Source organism: Hyla sarda, chromosome 10, assembly GCF_029499605.1.
Source record: "Hyla sarda isolate aHylSar1 chromosome 10, aHylSar1.hap1, whole genome shotgun sequence".
NCBI classification, from domain to species: domain Eukaryota; kingdom Metazoa; phylum Chordata; class Amphibia; order Anura; family Hylidae; genus Hyla; species Hyla sarda.
This window is the reverse complement of record NC_079198.1, coordinates 127860646-127866813: the sequence shown is the minus strand read 5'-3', so window position 1 is coordinate 127866813 and position 6168 is coordinate 127860646.

The window sequence follows — 6168 nt, the reverse complement described above, 5'->3', positions numbered from 1 at the left end:
AGTCATTCTGGTACTGTATATGGGGGCACACTCATTCTGGTACTGTATATGGGGGCACACTCATTCTGGTACTGTATATGGGGGAACACTCATTCAGGTACTGTATATGGGGACACACTCATTCAGGTACTGTATATGGGGACACACTCATTCTAGTACTGTATATGGGGGCACACTCCTTCTGGTACTGTATATGGGGGCACACTCATTCTAGTATTGTATATGGGGGCACACTCATTATGGTACTGTATATGGGGGCACACTCATTCTAGTACTGTATATGGGGGCACACTCCTTCTGGTACTGTATATGGGGGCACACTCATTCCGGTATTGTATATGGGGGCACACTCATTCTGGTACTGTATATGGGGGCACACTCATTCTGGTACTGTATATGGGGACACACTCATTCTAGTACTGCATATGGGGGCACACTCCTTCTGGTACTGTTTATGGGGGCACACTCATTCTGGTACTGTATATGGGGGCACACTTCTTCTGGTACTGTATATGGGGGCACACTCATTCTAGTACTGTATATGGGGGCACACTCCTTCTGGTACTGTATATGGGGGCACACTCATTCTAGTACTGTATATGGGGGGCACACTCATTCTAGTACTGTATATGGGGGCACACTCCTTCTGGTACTGTATATGGGGGCACACTCATTCTGGTACTGTATATGGGGGCACACTCATTCTAGTACTGTATATGGGGGCACACTCATTCTGGTACTGTATATGGGGGCACACTCATTCTGGTACTGTATATGGGAACACACTCATTCTAGTACTGTATATGGGGGCACACTCATTCTGGTACTGTATATGGGGGCACACTCATTCTGGTACTGTATATGGGAACACACTCATTCTAGTACTGTATATGGGGGCACACTCCTTCTGGTACTGTATATGGGGGCACACTCATTCTGGTACTGTATATGGGGGCACACTCATTCTAGTACTGTATATGGGGGCACACTCATTCTGGTACTGTATATGGGGGCACACTCATTCTGGTACTGTATATGGGAACACACTCATTCTAGTACTGTATATGGGGGCACACTCATTCTGGTACTGTATATGGGGGCACACTCATTCTGGTACTGTATATGGGGGCACACTCATTCTGGTACTGTATATGGGGGCACACTCATTCTGGTACTGTATATGGGGGCACACTCATTCTAGTACTGTATGTGGGGGCACACTCATTCTGGTACTGTATATGGGGGCACACTCATTCTGGTACTGTATATGGGGGCACACTCATTCTTGTACTGTATGTGGGGGCACACTCATTCTAGTACTGTATATGGGGGCACACTCCTTCTGGTACTGTATATGGGGGCACACTCATTCTGGTACTGTATATGGGGGCACACTCCTTCTGGTACTGTATATGGGGGCACACTCATTCTAGTACTGTATGTGGGGGCACACTCATTCTAGTACTGTATGTGGGGGCACACTCATTCTAGTACTGTATATGGGGGCACACTCCTTCTGGTACTGTATATGGGGGCACACTCATTCTAGTACTGTATATGGGGGCACACTCGTTCTAGTACTGTATATGGGGGCACACTCATTCCGGTACTGTATATGGGGACACACTCATTCTGGTACTGTATATGGGGGCACACTCATTCTAGTACTGTATATGGGGGGCACACTCATTCTGGTACTGTATATGGGGACACACTCATTCTGGTACTGTATATGGGGACACACTCATTCTAGTACTGTATATGGGGGCACACTCATTCTGGTACTGTATATGGGGGCACACTCATTCTAGTATTATATATGGGCCATCACGAGCTGGTGCATTGTATATGGCAATACACTCTAGCCCAGGAACTATACATAAGGGCACACTCTATCTGTTGTGAGCACTCATGGCTGTGGCACTGTATATGGGGGGGCAGACTCATTCAGGTACTGTATATGGACACTCACTAGCTACTGTATATGGCAACACACTTTAGTTGAGATCATTGTACGTTGGGCGGTTTTAGACTCTTGACTTACCCTTCAGATCAGTGTTTTCCAACCACCGTGCCTACAGCTGGCGCAAAACTGCAACTCCCAGCATGCCCGGACAGCCTTCGGCGGTCCGGGCATGATGGGAGTTGTAGTTTTGCAACAGCTGGAGGCATATTAGTTGGAAAACATAGTTTTGTATTATGACCCCCATCTGGGCAGGTGTCACATACATGGCGGTATTACGTATTACATTTATTTATCTGACACCCATCAGACCATATCTGGGTCACTACGTCCGGGTCGATCACGCCGTAAAAACAACGTTACGCTCCCGCCGCCGCTGTCTTCGTGTTTTGTATCCGTGCACATCCTCTGCCGGGAATGCTGGGCGCATTCTTGGAGGTGACAATCTCCTGAAATAAGTCACAAGAGGAGAGGTGTGAACTACGGGCCCCTGTCACCAGGCCGCTCTGGAATGGCTCACGGGGTCGCTATCTCGCCGCCGCCGGACAGGTTTCTACGCCCTGTCGCCTGCCCAAGTGAGACAACAGGGGTTCTAACGCGGTGTTGAAGTGTCGACTTGTAATTATAGGACATGACATCACGTCAGAATCTCGCCGTGAGAAGACCGGACAAATATGTCACCGCGGAAGCGCAGGGAAATTTCAGGAATGTAAGATCGAAAAAATCGACAGTAAATAAAAAATAATAATAATAATAATAATAAAAATAAAAAAAAAATTAAAAAAAAATAAAAAAAATAATAAAATAAAAAAAATTATATATATATATATATATATATATATACATATATATATATACTGTATATATATTTCATAATTGCATCTGTTTCCGGAAAAGCTGGGTGATCGTCGCTATGGCTGCCATACTGCTTATGCATTTTTTAGGAATGTTGGTTCAGCCAGGACATAAGCGGAGACTGTCTTACATGGATAAGTATGGCTAAGTTTCCACTTTGCCAGCATATTTTTTTTTTGTCTGGAAAAAAACGCAGGAAAAAAAAACATGTTTTCCTGCGTTTTACAGGGTTTTGTTTTTTTTTGTTTTCCGTTTTTTTCCATTGTGTGGAAACTGGGTTTTTTTCTCCTTTTTTCTCCTTTTGACTGTTCCTGTGTCCACCCTTTTTTTCTAAACTCTTTAATAAAAAATAAAAAAAATACCTGAATAAACCAATAAATAAATAAATGAATAAAAGATGTAAAACACCAGAAAAAAAGCACAATATGAAATCTGTCTTTTTTTGTATTCCTCTTTTTTTTAAATAAAAATAAAAAAAGATGTAAAATTAAAAATGAAAGAAAAGAAGTAAAAACACCAGAAAAAAACGCTAATGTAAAACCCACATTGCGTTTTCAATAGCGTTTTTGCCTTCGCTTAGGCTTCTATGGGAGAGAAACGCCCAAGATTTCATAGAAAAAAAAATAATAAACGCCATAGTCTCAACAATGGCCCGAAATGCTGAACAACGCCAAAGAGGAGTGAAAAAAAAGGAAAAAAACAAAGACAAAAACGCTAAGTGGATTTGGCGTTTCATACATCCCTATTGACTTGCAGCTAACATCTGGCTGCCGTGTTTTTTTGCACCAAAGAGACGCAGCGCAGCATTTGTTGCGTTTTTTGGGGGGCATTTAAAAAACAATTATAATTAAAAAGTGGAAACTTTGCCTTACAGTGGTCTCCAAACTGCAGCCCTCCGGATATTGCGAAACTACAACTCCCAGGATGCCCAGACAACTATCGGCAATTCTGCAGTGTGCACAGAGCAGCAGAACCCTATAGAAAACAATGGGACTCTGCTGCAGTGTGAACGAGCCCTTACTATTAGACATGTGCAATACGTTTCGGACGTAATTCGTTTTTGTCGGAATTGTTCATATTTCGTACATTCGGATTGATCTGAATGTACGAAATATTTACGTCCGAATGAATCCGAAATCCGAACAAAACGAATTGTACATGCCTACGAAATTGTAAAAAACAAATTTTATTTTTGTTAAAACAAAATTTTTTTAATTTAGAATCAAGGGGCCATTATGGGGAGCGGGTGCACAGAAAAGAAGAGACCCGCGGAGATCAGAACATCAAGACAGGTAAGATAATGTATAATTTTATGTGATTTATTAATACATGATGTAATGTTGAATGAATGAATGCTGTATGAATGATTGATGTGTTTGATCGATGTGTTTGATTGTCGGGTGATTTATGTATAACATGTCATGTCACTTGCGCTTACACTGTTTCTGTTACTGTTACCAGGGTGCCTCCAGCTGTTGCAAAACTACAACACCCACCCAGAAGGCCCTGACAGCCAAAGGCTGTCTGGGCATGCTGGGAGTTGCAGTTTTGCAACAGCTGGAGACACCCTGGGTGGTTGGCAAACATGCACTATGTTCTAACTACTTTCATTTTTAAATATCCCTCGCTCTTTTCTGAACTGGGTCAGTATAGGTCAATGAAATGCATAGTAATTGCTGTGGGAACATTTTTCATTCATAAAACCGCAGACTTAATTGGATAATTGCTGTTTAGAACGTTTGGGGTCCCAATGTTCTAAATGGCAATTATCCAATTAAGTCTGCGGTTTTATGAATAAAAAATGTTCCCACGGCAATTACTATGCATTTCATTGACCTATACTGACCCAGTTCAGAAAAGAGCGAGGGATATTTAAAAATGAAAGTAGTTAGAACATAGCGCATGTTTGCCAATCACCCAGTGTGTCTCCAGCTGTTGCAAAACTGCAACTACCTTTGGCTGTCAGGGCATGCTGGGTGGGTGTTGTAGTTTTGCAACAGCTGGAGGCACCCTGGTAACAGTAACAGAAACAGTGTTAGCGCAAGTGACATGACATGTTATACATAAATCACCCGACAATCAAACACATCGATCAAACACATCAATCATTCATACAGCATTCATTCATTCATTCATTCAACATTACATCATGTATTAATAAATCACATAAAATTATATTATCTTACCTGTCTTCCAATGTTCCGATCTCTGCGGCTGCCCTCTTTTCCTGCACCCGCTCCCGATAATAGTCCGCTGTTTAAATAAGATTTACCCGAATGTACCCGAATACCGAATGCATCCAAAAAAAATCACACCCGAACCCCCGAATACCGAATGTATCCGAAAAATCAAACCCGAATTAATTACCGAACTGAAAAATTTTCTTGTGCACATGTCTACTTACTATTGTGCACAACCAGGGTGCCTCCAGCTGCTGCAAAACTACAACTCCCAGCATGCCCGGACAGCCACAGGCTGTCCGGGCATGCTGGGAGTTGTAGTTTTGCTACATCTGGAGGGCCACAGTTTGGAGACTACTGATCTATTGGCTGGGACTAGCAGCAACAGACAGGTGGGAAATAGTGATGAGCGGCAGGGGCCATATTCAAATTTGCGGTATTTCATGAATATATTGGCGATTCTTTGTCCTATGTTCACGAAATTCGCATATTCGCTATGTTTGTTCACTTTTTTTCCATGCGAAAATTCACATGGAAAATTTGCATAAAAAATTGCATGTGAAAAAAACTATTCATTACGAATATATAGCACTATGTTCTAAATATTCACGAAATTGCGATAAAAATTTGCATTACGAATATTCGTGCTCAACACTGGTGGGAAACACGTCATCGACGTAGCGAATAAGTAATCCAGCCCACTCAAAATTACAAAGGGAGCCTAGGAGCCCCCCCACCACCTGACCACATAGTCCACTCCTCCTCTACCCTCAAAAAATACAGTAGCTGTCATTTTGTCTGCAAAATTTACATCAATTGTTCCATTATTGCATCAGAACCGGTTAATATTATTCCCTTTGTGATACATATCCCCATTTCCAAAAAGATGAAAAACATAACACAACTTCTTTTCAGAAACTAACTTTTCTGGAATTGTGAAGTGTTAGACCCTCTGCCACGTAAATATACATATATATATATATATAACATTTATGGTGTCTGCAGAGAAGAAGCCAATTAAATTGCGCGTCCGGGAGAGTCGCCCAGCTCTGACAATTGCTAACAAGGCAGCGTCGTGAGCGGAAAGAGACGAAAACCCAGGATCCCACGGAAAATTCTAAGTGTTTGGTGGAGCGTAAGACAAGAGTTCCCCGATGTGTTCACCGTCAT